This window comes from Pipistrellus hanaki (genome assembly GCF_964339955.1).
Source record: "Pipistrellus hanaki genome assembly, chromosome: 1".
In the NCBI taxonomy this organism is placed as follows: Eukaryota; Metazoa; Chordata; class Mammalia; order Chiroptera; family Vespertilionidae; genus Pipistrellus; species Pipistrellus hanaki.
In genome coordinates, this window is record NC_140503.1 from 32813184 (window position 1) to 32829515 (window position 16332).

Here is a 16332-nt window from a genome sequence, read left to right on the forward strand (position 1 = left end):
TAAGGGGTAGTGAGGGGGAGAGATGATCAAGCGGGGAAAAAGGAGACACATGTAAAATTTAGACAATAAATAAATTAAAAATATATGCATAGGTACAACCCCTACTTCTTGAAGGCCCCAATGCTCTATTAAGACCTCCTGTGTAAGAACCTTCTATATTTGGAAAAATGTGGACTCTATATGTCCAAGGATGGATTTGTCTGATTTTCATATTTACCTGGTGTGGTAGGAAGAATAATGGCCCCTCCAAAGAGGCCAGGTCCAGGTCCAAATCCCCAGAACCAGTGAATATGTTACCTTACATGGCAAATGATTACATTGAAGACATTGGGATGAGGAGACTGTCTGGGGTTATCTCTGTGGCCCCAATATAATCACAAGGGTCCTTACACAGAAGAGTGTAGAATCAGAGAAGGAGATGTGACTACAGCAGAAGCAGAAGCTGGAGTGATCTGAACAGGGAACTATGAGCCAAGGAATGCAGATGGTTTCGAGAAGTTGGAAAAAGGCAAGGAAATGGATTCTCCCCTAGAGCCTGAGAAGGAAAGCAATCCTGCCAACAGCTAGCCCAGTGAAACCCATTTTGGACTTCTGACCTCCAAGTTTGTAAGAAAAGAAATGCTTCAAGACACTAAATTGTGGTGATTTGTTACAGCAGCAATATAAACCTACAACACCAAACAGCTTTCATGATTGTTTTCTTCATTTCTTTGCCTCATAAATTCAGAGAGCCCAATAGCCAAGTCCAATACTGATGGGGAGTTCAACAAAGCCTTTTTAAGAAAGCATGAGAAAGCAGTCACATAGATCCAAATGGAAGCAAGAAAAATATAGACTAGCACTGTAAGCCTTATGCCATATTAGCCTACACCCATCTTTGGATGGTTGCTAATTCAATCTATTTCAATGTCTTCAGTGTCTCTTACGGATTCATATGAAATATATTAAATTTATCTCAGCCCCCTAGCAAGGCTCCCTTCAGAGAAATCTTTTCCATACATTTCATGCAAATATGGATATTTGAAAGGCAATACATTTAAATTTTAAGAATTTCAAAAACTTATATTTAGATGTGATAGATTGTTTGAGAATTCTCCTGTAATTTCCCTGATAATCTCCACCTCTTTGGGAATTACCCCTTGATCCACAGGCCCTAAATTTAGTCCTCCTACTAGCCAGCATGAATTGGAGCATGCAAAGGACAAGAGGAACTCCTGACCCAAGCTGGACCAATTATTTCTCCTGGGAATCTAGAATTTGAACTGTGAAATTCAGAGTGTGGGAATTGGAAACACAGTTACTTTAGTGTCGGAAATTGATTGAGAAGGTCCATAAGCTCCACTGCTGAATGTTAAGTCTTCATAGGCCCCTTTGCTAAATTCTTCTTTGGATTCCATAAAATACTCTGTGTGGCAAGATGATTTGTGTCAATAACAGCAATTCTCATCCCTCTCTGTAACCACTCCTCTTTCCAGTATGATTTGCAGTTAACCTCAGTGGTGGAATATGTTTACCTGTCCTTTGAATCTGGGATGACCTGTGAACAATGGCATGTGGTGAAGATGATGTACAAGCTCTATCAGCAGGCATGTGAATGAAGCATGAAGGCTACCCTAGACCTGCCAGGCCCCATTGTATCTGCCAGCTGGTCGCTAATTTATGAGCAGGGAAGCCTGGCCCAGAGCATTAGACCCATCATCTGACTCATACTTACCCAAGTAAATGTATGTTCATTGTTTTAAGTCAGAGTTTTGGGTGATCTATCATGAAGCAATGTCTCATTGATACACTCTAATTTGTGGGTTTGCCCATTTTTTCTCTTATCTGTTTAATATTTGCTGAGCATCTGGTAAATACCAGGATAAGTTCTTGTGCTAAGAATATGAAATTACAGAGACATTACTATAAAACAAAGTCCCCCCTCTCAGAAAGCTCACACTTGAGTGAGTATTGATGGGGAGGCGAAGAGAAAGGCAAAAGAACAAGAGAGTAAATATACACTATAACAAATGAAAAGTAATAAAACAGGATTCGGGAAATATGGAGTATGGTGTCAGGGAAAGAAATGGGTATCTTATAAAGAATGCAGAGGGAACGTATCTCTCTAGCATGGCATTTGAGCAGAGACCTAAAAGTAGTGAGTGAAAAAGCATTCTAGATAGGGGGAACAGCAAGTGCAGAGGCTCTGAGGCAGTAGTTAGCTGGGCATGTTTGTGAAGCAAGAGGTAAGTGTTTTCTGGAGCAAAGAGATAAGGGAAAGAGGGACCAGGGGAGAGATCAGAGCGTTGGCCAAGGGTCAGGCCTTGGAAAATTTGAGAGTGATGATAAGGACTTTGGATTTTACTCTGAATGAGATGGGAAGCAGTTAAGCAGCTTTGGTCACAGTGATTAAATGAAAGATGACATATTTTCGAATGCTCACCCTATTTGGCAAATAATCTCTAGATGGGCAAGAAGAGAGACCTCGGAAGGCAGCTGCCAAAATCAGGTGATTTGGACCAACCTAGTAAGAGAGGAGCAGGCAAAGTCTGGATACTTTCCTACAGAGTGATCACAGGATTTGCTCCAAGTTTGGGTAAGGGCTGTGAATAAATGAGGGGGATGAACCCCTGTAAGGTTTCGGCCTGATACCTGGAGGGACAGAGTAGATATTAATGGAAAAGAGGGATGATTTAGGGAAATCGGGATTTTGGTCTTGGCCATGCTAACTTTGAGAATGTTTATATATATATATATATATATATATATATATATATATATATATATATATATAATTGATTTTTTACAGAGAGGAAGACAGAGGGATAGTTAGAAACATCGACAAGAGAGTCATCGATCAGCTGCCTCCTGCACACTCCCTACTGGGGATGTGCCCGCAACCAAGGTACATGCTCTTGACCGGAATCAAACCTGGGACCCTTCAGTCCTCAGCCAACGCTCTATCCATTGAGCCAAACCGGTTTCGGCTTTGAGAGTGTTTTTAGACAGTAACATCAATAGGTAGTTGGCTGTCTGACTATGAAGCTGAAGTCAGAGTGCTGAGTTGGAGACATGAGTTGGAGAGTCATTTGTGTCCACTCGGACTTGAAAGGCTTTGAGTCTGAGAGAAGTCCTCCCGGGAGCACCTGTGGAGAGGAAAAGCAGCCGTGGGCTCCCTGCTGACTTTATCCAGGGAGAGAGGAAGGACCAGCCAAAGAGAAGAGAGAGAAGGGGGCCAGCAAGGAGAACCAAGAGTGGTTTCTGCCAGTAAATTCCTCTCTCTTCTCTTTAACCTAGCTTAAGCTGGTTTCTGTTATTTACGTAATGGGATAATACATGGAGATTTTAAACAGAGGTTTTCCTTTCTGAAAATTATCCCTGCTGCCCTGCAGCGCCCCACGCGCTGGGGGTAGGGCATCCTTGGCTGCGAGGAGGGGAGGCAGAAACAGAAAGACAAAGGCTTCCACTGACTGCTCAGGGATTTTTTTTTTAAAGTCATGGCAGGCATAATAGTCCAAAACCAAAGCATTTTTTGATGTGTGAGAGCCAAGAGCATGAGAGAGAAGGGGTTTTGTTTTGATTTCTAAAAGGGCTGGAGTGGAAGAGGGAGCCAGAGCCTGAGGTGGAACGTAGCTGTGTAGGAAATAATGCGCGATAGGGATTAATAGCATTTGCTTGCCCCACAGGAGGGAAAGCAGATTCCTTCACGGGCAGGAAGGAGGCTGAAGGGAGGAATCAGGAGCACTGAGATGCTGCGAAAGCCTTCCCAGCCTATCCTAGGCTGCTTCTCCTCTCCCCGCCCCCCCCCCCCCCCCCCCCCCCAGCCAGGTTGAATCAAGCCTGCTTCCAGGGGCAGACCAAGACACCCCTCCCTTGGTTCCCCACCACCACCCCCCCCCCCCCCCCCCCCGCCCCAGGCAGCAAAAAATCCCTCAGCTACAGGGTTTGCACCCCACTTCCCATCTGGAGCGCTGAAGGGACCACCTTACAATGTACCTCATACCAACTCAGTCTCCTTATATGAAGAATGGGGGTAACAATATATATATATTTTTTGTAGGTTTTTGGTAAGAATTAGTATCAATTTCCAGAAGGTACCCAATTCTTCAGTGCAACTGATCTTGGTGAGGGGGTCAGGAAAAAAATCCAATTAAACAAAGTACTCTAAGCTATGGATGACTCATGCTCATACAACTATTTGCACTTGTAAAAGAGAAATCGTTCTAATTAAATATATAAATAAAGGCGTGTCCAGTAATTTCTTTAATAAGAAAGCCAATTAAAACATGAAGTCCCACAAGGGAAAAGAGTTTGAAAGCAAGGTGGATGTACTGTCCGAGCCAGCTTTGTATTCTTTTTCTCAGGATTAGTCAGGGCTGCCTATACTAGAGAAGCCCGAACAGGTTTAAACAAGATAGAAGTTACTCTCTCACACACACATAAAAGGGATCTAGAAGTCAGCGAGCCAGGACTGGTGTTGGCACTTCACAAAGCTGTCCAAGTCCACAGCCCCTTTGCTGTCCTTGAGAGTGGTTCTTGTCCTCATGGCCCAACATGGCTGATAAAGCACCAGCCATCACATCCACATTCTGGCGGCATGATAAAGAAGGGGCAAAAGAAAAGCCACACTTCCTGGAAGCCCCCACATAATAATTTCACTGCATCTATTGGCTCAAATCAAGTCACATGATGTATCCAGCTGCAAGGAAGGCTGAGAAACATCCTTAGCCTTCCAAAGAAATTTCACATTCTATCACTAAGCATGAAGAATAGAACCCCTGTTAAAAATAAGCACCCAGAGGTCTTCCCCACAGCACGATGGAGCCAATTTTTCAGTACTGGTCCCTCAGTTGCAATTTCTCCCTCTCATACTCTGCTTTGTGATGTTGGAGATGGAACTCTGACCACTACAGCCTGCTCTGCCGGAGCATCTGGAGGGGAACAAGAAGACCCGAGGAGAAAGGATGCTATCTCTGTCCATGTTACCCAGCTCTGCTTCTTCACCCTGGCACTGGCAATTCTTCCCAGGAGCGGTGGTTGGGCCCAGCTTGCAGGTTTCCCAGCATCCACAGGCCAGCCTCATCTCTCCCCACTTCAGATGTACCAATGCCAGGCAAGCTGGCAGCCCTACTATGGACTGAATTGTGTCCACAGAATTCATCTGCTGATCCCCTAACCCTTAATGTGACCATGTTGAAGTTTGGGCTTTTAGGAAATAATTAAGGTTAAATGAGGTCCTAAGGGTGGGGACCCTAATCCTAAACTCTCTTCTGTGTTTCTCTGTCTGTCTGTCTGTCTCTGTTTCTCTCCCCCTCTCCACTAGCTGGGATTCAGAGAAGGCCATGTGAGCACACAGAGAGAAGGTGGCCACCTGCCAAGAAGAGAGCTCTCATCAGAAACTGACCTTCCTGTCACCTTGATCTTGGACTCCTGCCCTCCAGAACTATGAGAAAATAAATTTCTGTTGTTCATGTCATCTTTCCATGGTGTTTTGTCATGGTAACCTGAGCAGACAACTCATTCCTAGAGGTCTGACTCTCAGTCCCCTGGGCCCCTCCTCCAGCCCTTCCTTTGCTCCTCAGACCCAGGGCAGGAGCTGTTTTCACCAAGTTGACATTTCATAACTCACATTCTATTTTCTTCCTTTCAGTTCTTCAATATCTAGTCAGTTTTTCATATTAAGGGGGTTTTGTTTTGTTTTGTTTTGTTTTGTTTGTTTGTATGTTTTTCTGTTCCAATAAGCAGTGTGGTTTCTGACTGGCCCCTGGCTGATAAAACACGGCTGTGGATACTTCCAGCTATGGCTCCAGATTCTTTCTTTCTTTTTTCTTATTTTTATGTTAATTTTCTTTGAATATTATTTTTTTAATTCTTTATTGTTGAAAATATTACATATATCTCCTTCTCCCTCCCCTTGACCTATCCCTGCCCACCCCACCCCCCAGCACAGGCCCTCACCCCCCTACTGCCTGTGTCCATTGGTTATGCTTATATGTATGCATACAAATCTTTTGGTTGGTGTCTTACCTCCCTCTCCCCTCCACTTCCCATCAAAAGCACCATCAGCACATTCCCCAACCGTCATCTGCTCCCAAGCACATCCTCAACATCCAACCTGCCACTTTGTACCTCCACTTATTCCTAGTCTCTATTTCTGCCCCCCAGTGGCCCTGTGTATAGTCTTCTTCCCTGTTTACCCTGAATGATAGACCTGGGTTTTGGTTCCACGTTTCCAAAACCCAACAATTCTCACATCCTTGCCTTAGACCTGAGCTGCACTGCTTCCCTAGGTGTGGGTCCAGTGGACCAAGCTTCTCCTGAATGAGGATAAGGGTCATAATCCAAAATTACACACCCAAACCAACTCCCTTAATCAAGCTGTTGTTTTTTTTTTTTTTTTCCAAGTTGTAGAACTTACTATTTTTGTAGCCTGCAAATTTTCAAAATAGTTCCAATTTGTTCTCCTTATGGCAGCAAAGGAAATTCCACAGAGTAGATAGGGTGCTTATGCAGGAAAGCTAATTATTTGGTTATTAAGACAGGCATTTTAGGTTGTGGGAAGCCTGAAATAACCTGTACTTAGCTGTGCATTTAAAAAATAATTTCCAGGCAATACATCATCTTCACGAATTTTCAGGTTGTTTTTACACCCAAGATCTGTTTTTCTGCCTCACCCTTTTAATGCTATGTTTCATTTTTGGGTGTGTGTGTTTTCATGTATTGAAAGCAATGGAGCTGAAACTGGTTTGGCTCAGTGGATAGAGTATCGGCCTGTGGACTGAAAGGTCCCAGGTTTGATTCCAGTCAAGGGCATGTACCTTGGTTGCGAGCACATCCCCAGTGGGGGGAGGGAAGGGTGCAAGAGTCAGCTGATCGATGATTCTCTCTCATCGATGTTTCTAACTCTCTATCCCTCTTCCTCTCTGTGAAAAAAAAAAAAAAATCAATAAAATGTATTTTTTTTAAAAGAAAGAAAGCAATGGAACAATGAAAACTTAGAATTATATTTTTATTGATATCAGAGAGGAAAGGAGAGGGAGAGAGACATAGAAACATCAATAATGAGAGAATCTATTGGGGATGGAGCCTGCAACCCAGGCATGTGCCCTGATCAAATCAAACAAAGCTCAACCATTGAGTCATGCTGGCTGGGCCAATGAGAACTTTTTAGAGAGTTAAGTCTTTCCATAGCTATACTTCCACTTGTACTACCTCTGCTTCTCTTTTTTTCATTGTTTTTATTGTAGTTGATTTCTAATTTTATGCCATTGTGGTCTGAGAAAATGCTTGATATGTTTTCTATCTTCTTGAATTTGAAGAGACTTTGCCTGTGTCCAATATATAATCTATCTTTAAAAATGTCCTGTGTGCACTTGAGAAGGATGTATATTCTGTAGCTTTGGAGTGAAATGTTCTGAAGATGTCAATTAAATCCATCTGATCTAGTGAGTCATTTAGGATTGTTGTTTATTTATTGTTTTTTTTGTTTAGAGGATTTATCCAGTGGTGTCAATGAGGTATTAAAGTCCCCTACTATGGTTGTATTGTTGTAGATCTCTCCCTTGATATCTTGCAAAAGTTTTTTTATGTATTTAGATGCTCCTGCATTGGGTGCATATATGTTTACCAGAGTTAGATCTTCTTGTTGAATTGCTCCCTTTAGTATTATGAAGTGGCCTTTCTTATCTCTTGTTATAGCCTTCACTTTGAGGTCTGTCAGATATAAGTATTGATACCCCAGCTTTTTTTCATTTCCATTCACCTGGAAAATCTTTTCCCATCCCTTCACTATCAGTCTGTGTGAGTCCTTTGTTTTGAGGTGGGTCTCTTGTAGACAGCAGATATATGGATCATGTTTCTTTATCCATTTAGCTACCCCATGTCTTTTGATTGGAGCATTTAACCCATTTACATTTAAGGTTATGATTGATAGGTACTTGTTTGTCATCATTTTTATTCTTTATGCCTGTGTTCTTCTTCCAATCTTCTTTCTTCTTCCTCCTCCTTCTCCTTCTCTTTCTTCTTCTTCTTCAGCAGACCCTTTAGCATTTTTGCATTGCTGGTTTGGTGGTATTAAACTCTGTTAGTCCTTTGTTGTCTGTGAAGCTCCTGATTACATTTTCAATTTTGAATGATAGCCTTGCTGGGTATAGTATTCTTGGATTCAGTCCCTTGCTTTGCATCACTTTGTATATTCCATTCCATTCCCTTCTGGCCTGATGTGTTTCTGTTGAGAAATCAGTTGATATTCTAATGGGAGATCCCTTGTAGATAACTTTCTGTCTCTCTCTGGCAGCCTTTATGAATCTTAATTTGTCAGTGTTTGCCAATTTAATTATGATGTGTCTTGGTGTTGGTCTTTTGGGGTTCATATTGTTTGGTACTCTGTGAGCTTCTTGGACTTGAGTGAGTTTTTTTTTCCTAATATCAGGGGAGTTTTCTGTCATTAATTCTTCAAACAAGTTTTCTATTCCTTGCTCAGTTTCCTCTCCTTCTGGCACCCCTATTATGCAGTGTTCTTTTGTTTTGTGTTGTCCCAAAGTTCCCTTAAGCTAGTAAAAGCAAGGAAATTATAAAGACAGAGCAAATATGCCTTTGTGTGTCTCTCTCCCCCAGCACTGTGTGGCTAGTGAGAACTTCAACTGCCTTCCTGGGCGCAGCCTCCCTCAGTTGTGGGCTGTTCTAGAGTCCCCCACTGCCAGAAGCCCCGTGGACCCCCTTCCACATTCACGCACTACCCTTCTTGAAAGATGAGACAGGGGGGCAGAGAACCAGGACACAGGCTTTATTAGAGAAGACCCCTGCTGGGCTACCTTCCAAGGAATAAAGAACACACATGCCAGGGTGAACACGCCTTTAGAGGGGAGGAAAGAGAAGGGATGGGGCTTAGGTATTCGGCACACGCTGATTGGTGGTTTCATATATGGCACATGGTTAGGGACTTAGGAATCGGGGGCTTAGGGTATTTGGCAGGTGCTGATTGTTGGTTCAATGTACAGCCCATATAAGGTGCCTGGTTAGATGTTCAGGAATGTCGGTGCTGCAGGTGGAGTTTATGTCATTCTCTGTCCATCAGTTGGGGGAAGGGAGAATCTATCACTTCTCCCTAAAGGACACGGTGTTGGCTCAGCACAGTCCAGACTGCGAGTTTCTTCCTTCAACCCAGATCCCTGATCCCTCCAGTTTCCTGACTAGCCCTGACCTTTTTGTCCACGGGTTGCCTCTCCAGCTGTGTTTACCTCGCCAATTCCGGGTAGATTTTATCCAATTCAGCTGTTTTTTCTATCTGCTCCCTGAGAAGGCACTGGACCCATCCATCTATTTGGCCACCATTTTGTTTCCCCCTGGACAAACTTTTTAGGAGCCTTGGCCAGAGAGGCTGGAGTCTCAGTGTCTGTGGGTTCTCAGCCGTGGCCGCTGGTCCCAGTGTGGCTGTAGGATCCCAGGTGGTGTCCGAGGTCTCCCTGGGTGAAGGTGAGGGTAGGCTCTCAGCCACAGCTGCTCTCCCCCTCAAGATGGCCTGATCCAGCCACTCTGGAAGAGATTTCAGTGGTAGTAAAGGCTGCCTCGCTTTGAGGAGCCTGGTCTGCCAGTCACCAACAATCCTATAGAATATAACTGTCCCTCATTCACACACACACACACACACACACACACACACACACACACACACACTCCCCTTTCTCTCTCACTCACTCACACTCTCTTTCTCACTGCCATCCAGTCTGCTGCCATCTTGGACCCCTCCCCTGCTTCTCTTCTTTGGCCATCTGGTTTACTTTAACAGACTTTCCTTTCCTCCACACCATAAATCCCACAATTACTAAAAAAATAAAAATAAAAAAAATAAAATGCTAGGGAACAAATATAAAGCACTTTCTCAAAATGCCCTCTAACCAAGTTATCTTGTACAATACCGTTTTAGGACCTATTCATGTCAAGAGTCTTGTTTTCCTGCAGAATACTTCTTGCAAATGGTTTTGTAGCCCAAGGCATGGATGAGCAGGGAGGCTGGAGGACCATGCACTGATTTAAAGCCCTCCCTTTCTCTGTGGCTGCAGAAAGCGAAAATCCTCACTTATGCTCTACCATGAAGAAAGAGCTAAATTGCAATACGCAGACATTTTCTAAATACCAAGAAAGCCTCAGGACTAATAACGATCGTGCTGATTCAACACAGTGATCACTGTAGCCTCTGCCAACTTCCGTTTTTCTGTGCTCTTAGCCAGCCCTGGCATCCACCCTCCTGGGGGCTAAATTATTTAAACCAAAGAACAAAACATACTATCAAATTGGTATAAATTTCCTCATGTATATGAGGAAATATGAGTGTAATAGGAAAATGACATTGGACAAGACTGTCCCAGAAAATTGTATATGACTGCTATGTTCCTACCAGATGAGCAAGACCCACCACCGGCAAACCAACAGAAGCTCTGCAAGAGCTTCAACTTACTTGAAACACACAGGTAGCACATTTGAGCAAATATCTTGGGCTTGGTGGACCACAAGGTCTCTGTTTCAACTACTCAACCCAACTGTGGTAGCACAAAGCAGTCGTAGTTTTACAAACCAGGCAGAGGACCATTTTGGTTCATGGATTATAATTTGCCAATCCCTGTTCTATATATCCAAGAATACTCTTTTATATAAAAACAAACTTGCCACCAAAAAAACTATGCTTTGTTTTTCCAGTGTTCCACATAATCACCTACCTGTTATACCTGTAAAACATACACAGAAAGTTGTCCTTTTTCTTTCAGCTTCCTGAATTGAGGCAATGAACTTCTATACCCAAAGAGAAAGGCATTTACTGCCCTTTTATCAATTCCTATTTGCTAGGATTGTATATCAAGGCAAGACATTGCAACTAACAGGATCATTTATGGGCAAGGCCTGGGTTCTGACTTAACCTCTTAAGAGCATTCCAGGCCATCACAAACCAAATAACCCAGTTAGGACAGGTGAAGGCTAAGGCCTCTAATGGCTCTCAGGAAAATCAATCAGCCAAGACAAACAGAGAAAACTGTCAGTGTTTTGTTGACGAACTAGTGGGTGGTTTATTGCAAGAAATGGAAGTGGGTGAAGGGAATATTTGCAAGGGCAATAGAGGATGAAATTCTTTCTAAACCCTTGAGGCAAAAGTTCAAGTTCAGGGTTGAGATTAATGGGATTGATAGAGAAGAAGCTTCATATACTAGAGTCCAATACTCCAATTTTGGGGGGATTTTGTTTTCTTTGTGGGATTTTGCGGGGGGAGGGGGTAAATCATCAAGTTTTTAAAAACCAACTTTAAAATAATTATGCTTGGAGTTCTCACAGTGGGGACATTAATACCAATAACAAATATTTGAGTGTTACTAGTGTTCTAGTTCCACGTACTATTATAGTTTGTATTTATTTTTATTATACCCAAATTATAGGTGAGGAAAGGCTCAGAATGGCTAAGTAATTTATCTAAGAATACACAGATAATAAAAGGCAGGTTTAATAGTTGTAAATAGGTATTTCTAAGTTGGAAGTCCATATCTCAATGTTTATATTATACTAAATTATTTATCTTCTCATTTCTTGTTGACAGCTAAATCTTCAGGTCACAAAGGATTTTGAAAGTAATTTTTAAATATATGGTAAATTAAGTTTTAACTCTCATGTTTCAAAGACACCCCAAATCAAATTCTCCACCTACTGAGTTACTTAAATTCTGATGATAAGAGAGAGGACAACATCTTACATTTAGAAATTTGGGTCAGGAAAAAAAAAAAAAAAAAGGAAAGGAAAGAAATGCCAAGAGGAAGAGTCTAGTAAGTTTAATATTTAAATAATTTTACTAAATATTTAATTTAATTAATTTCCTTTCTGGAAAGAATGTACCAAATATTTTAGGGCCAGCACTTTGATGAAATTAAAATAGAAAATGTTTACATATGGTGTCTGATAGTGGAGAGGGAATATCAGTCAGGCAGAAAGAATGAACAATCTAAAAAAATGACTATATAAATATATTTTAAGAGTATTCCCATTATTATATCCAGCCAGTTTCTTGAAGGAGCATTCCTCTTTTTAATCAGGCAATAATTCTTCCTTTCTCCCCCTCAACACACCTCTTACAAGTTCTAACTTTGCCAAGTTAAGAAATGTTGCCATTATTATGGAGGTGGCATCACCTCATTCTCTGAAATGGCCTTCATTTCTGACAGACATGGCCTGCTTCTCCCTTTTGATCATGGAATCTGACATATTTATGTAACACTGAGCCTGAGGCCTGGGGTTTTTCTCCTAATTTGATATTTATTAGTTTATCTTATAGGTACAGTCAGGAGAGGCCACCCTTCTCTTTCCCCCACGGCCTCCCCTCCCTGTCACTATAGAGCATTACAAAGCTAGAGAGCAGGGAGCAGAGAGCCTTAGGAAGACGGTTTTGTACATACTAGTTAGGACATGCAGGCTTGCCTGGCTGGTGTGGCTCAGTGGTTGAGCATTGGCCTATGAACCAGGAGGCTGCGGTTCATTTCCCAGTAAGGCACATGCCTGGGTTGCGGGCTCGATCCCCAGTGTGGGCTGTGTAGGAGGCAGCTGATCAATGATTGTCTCTTATCATTGATGTTTCTTTCTCTCCCTCTCCCTTCCTCTCTTAAATCAATAAAAATATAAAAAACCATGCAGGCTTGCTTATCTATCTATCTATCTCTCTATCTCTCTATCTAATTTAGGGCTGATGAAAGTCAAATAAAGGAGGTCTGAGGAGAAACCACTCCCTCTGTGACCTCAGCTTCAGCTGCCTCTGCTCCTTTTAATGAGATTATTTTTGGTTCTGAAGTTTTGCCTCCAGAAATCCATCCAGAACCGAGTTGATTTTGAAATCTTAGGCACATTCCAGGACCCAGGACCCCAAGGAGTTAGACTGTCTGCAGATCATTTAGACCACCCAGCTGCAATGGATGCACGGTCTGTCCAGACTCCACAGAAATGCAAACGCCTGCCTCTCTCTGTCTCCCCAGACAGCACCCAGGAGGCTTTCCTCTCTTCCGAATGAATTGCTGAGCTGGACAGGAATTTCACTCCTCTGGCCCAGTGTCACTGGCAGGTGGGAGGGAAGGGGAAATTAAGACACAAATTCCATTGCGAGTGAATAAATGCTGGACCCAGGAGACTAGTCTATCAAAAATTGGAAGGGAATGTTGGGCTTCAGACACTTATGCATTGTGCTTCCATTCAGATCCTTTTTTTCAGTCACCAGTTTCCATAAAAACCACTCTCTCTCCAGGAGCATACTCAATGGCGAACTAAGAAAACTTCCATGTTGAAGTTACTTTCAAATCTTGTTGATGGGTCATGGCAAGGAAAACATTCATATTGCTTTAGGTTCAAATCCATTTTTTTAATAACAAATAAATTCTCCCAGATGACTTCTGGTTGTGTCCAAAGGGGCAGATACACTCTTTAACATTTGGCACTACTACTGGTGTCATTTAAAAGAGGCAAGGCTGTGAGCCTGTGGGAGGCAGAATTCTAAGAATGACACCGAAGGACCCTCACCTTTGTGTAATTCCCTCCCCTGTGAATACAACAGGACACCCCTTCTGCACTATGTCACGTTGCATGGCAATAGAGAATTTGCACATGTAATTAAGGTTATTAATCATTTGACCTTAAAATGGAGAACACTTGGGTGGGCCAGGTGTAATTATATGATCCCTTTAAAAGCAAAAATGTTTCTCTGGCTTTCAGCAGAAGTCAGAGAGATTCCCAACGTAAGAATAACTGAACACGGCCTCGCTCCTGGGAAGAGGGGGGGCCTGGTGATGAGGAAGGAATGCAGCTGCACCTGGCAGACAGCAATGAACCAGTTTCTCCAAAAGCCTTAATGAACTTGGGACCCAGTTCTTCCCCGAGTGCCTCCTGATACCCAGCCAAGCCCACAGGGACTGCTGGCCTGCAAAACGATGAGCTAATACATGGGTGTTGCTTTCAGGCCGCAAAGCTTGTGGTAATTTGTTTTGCAGCATTAGAAAACTAATATAGAAGGACAAAGGCATTCAGAGCAATAAGTGCAACCCTGGGACAACATCCTCCTTACCGAGGAGGCCACGCCCAGAGCCGGGAACAACGTTCGGGCAGATGTCTAAATTCTGAGGTCATTCCTCAGATGTGCTTTTATAGCCATGTCCCATTTGCTGTTTTTGAATCTGTTCCTTGGAATCCACTCCTCTACTCCAAACCCACCCTGGGGGGAGACAGGGAGACTGGTGAGATTCCCGGCTGGGCCAGCATTCCATGGTAGCAGCACATTGGGTGCATTTGTCCCTTGGTGTCCCACGTGTCCCTCTGCCTATCAGGAAACAAGAGCTATGGCACAGCCCTCTCTAGTCTAGGATACCCGTTCTTGTGCATCAGTCAAGTCCTCGCTGGCTCCCGAAGTCCCACCAAACATGTTAGTTGATGGACCCATTTTCTCTCCTGCCCAAGGAAGTGGTAACCAGGATGGTTCAGAGAGGTCTCAGCAAACAGCTTGGAGGGTGTTACTGGTACTGCCATGGGAACAGAGATCAATCATGACCAGGGGTCCAAAGAGAAAAACAGCAGGAGCTACAATCAGCAACCCAAAAGCAGGAGCTGGAGAATAGACAGGCACAGGAGATGCTGGTGAGAAGTGTGTAGACTGGTCCAATAGCATTTTGTTGGGAAGGATCACACTTGCTTGAGTCATCTTAAGAGATTAGGTATCTTGTTGGATCTGGCACTTGGATCCCATTTATCATTTGGAAATATCATCCATTTGAAGTTTAGTCTCCCCCCCCCCCCCGCCCAGGTTTATTGTGTTAATGTCTTCGCAGCACTTACACTATCATCTGTCCCTACATCTTGAAACTTCTCTCTTAGCTTTCCTGACACTGTTTCTCCTGACTTTCCTACTATATCTCTGGTTTCTTCTTGTTCTCCTTCTCTTTTTGAGATCTTCTGCCTCCAGTCATCCAAACTGCAGTGTCCAGGAGATGGTTGTGTGTATATCTAGAACTCAAGAATTAGAACTGGATCAGGGATAGACATTTGGGAATTATTGGCATGTATGGGTACTAAAACCAAGCCATAGAACTGGATGAAATACCCTAGGACAGTGCTTAGCAAACTTATTAGTCAACAGAGCCAAATATCAACAGTACAATGACTGGAATTTCTTTTGAGAGTCAATTTTTTTTCACTTAAATTTCTTCTAACGCCACTTCTTCAAAATAGACTCGCCCAGGCCATGGTATTTTGTGGAAGAGCCAAACTCAAGGGGCCAAAGAGCCACATGTGGCTCTCGAGCTGCAGTTTGCCGTCCACCACCCTAGGATGAACAGAAAGCACAGGAAGCTTGGCACTGCGATTTGGATGTTCCCTGGGTCCCTCTAACTCAAGATGTCTGTTCCCCAAACCAGTTCCCCTTCCTTGGTTCTTTTCTTGGTTTAATAAAATCATCAAACACTGAACGTTAGCTCAACATCTACCTGTTGTGGATGCCAAATTCTCATTCTCACACCCTGAGACCCAAGTTACTTAGGTTAATAATAAAGAGTTAACATTTAGTGAGGAGCAGGTAACCAATTACTCTTTAGCTTCAAGCAAAAGAAATAAAGACAGCAAGAAAAAAAAAAAGGGACCAGTTTCAGAATATCATTAGCTGGTAGGGATGTAGGTGAGCAGTATTTCCATGCTCAAGTCTATACGCTAGGGGTGTCGAACTCAATCAGAGAAGGGGCCAAAATCTAAAATCCAGCCTAAATCGCGGGCCGAATGGTTTACTGAACAGTCATAAACTGACAATGTCATAAACTGACAGCGGAGTGCAGTGATGACAGCGCGGTGCGGGCCACATTGCAAGGCCTGGCGGGCTGGATTTGGCCCGCGGGCCTTGTGTTTGACACATGTGCTATACGCCAATGGAAACAGAGCTCTCATGGGGAAAACCGCTTTAGACAAGGCCCAGTCTGGCACTGACAGCATAATCCTCTTCTAAAAGTGATCTCAACCTAGCCACAGATGCTTATGCTTCTCCCTAAACTGTGAAGGCCTAGCCTGGGATGATTCAAAGCCAGGATCTTGGCCATTTTCTCACCTGCATTCTTACCCAACAGCATTCGCTTCCCAGCGAGATGCCAGGATTTCCTGGAACAAAAGCCCACAGACAGGGCTTCCCCACTGTTCCAGGTCCGCTGGTGCTCACTGCTATCTTTCACACAAGCCAGGAAAACAGTTTACCAGCACCTCTTGTTGCCATTTAATTATAACATAATCCTACATATGCAAACATGAAAACAGCAATCATGTTTTATGCCAAACTCTAATTGCATGTAGTAATCATGTGCTTTC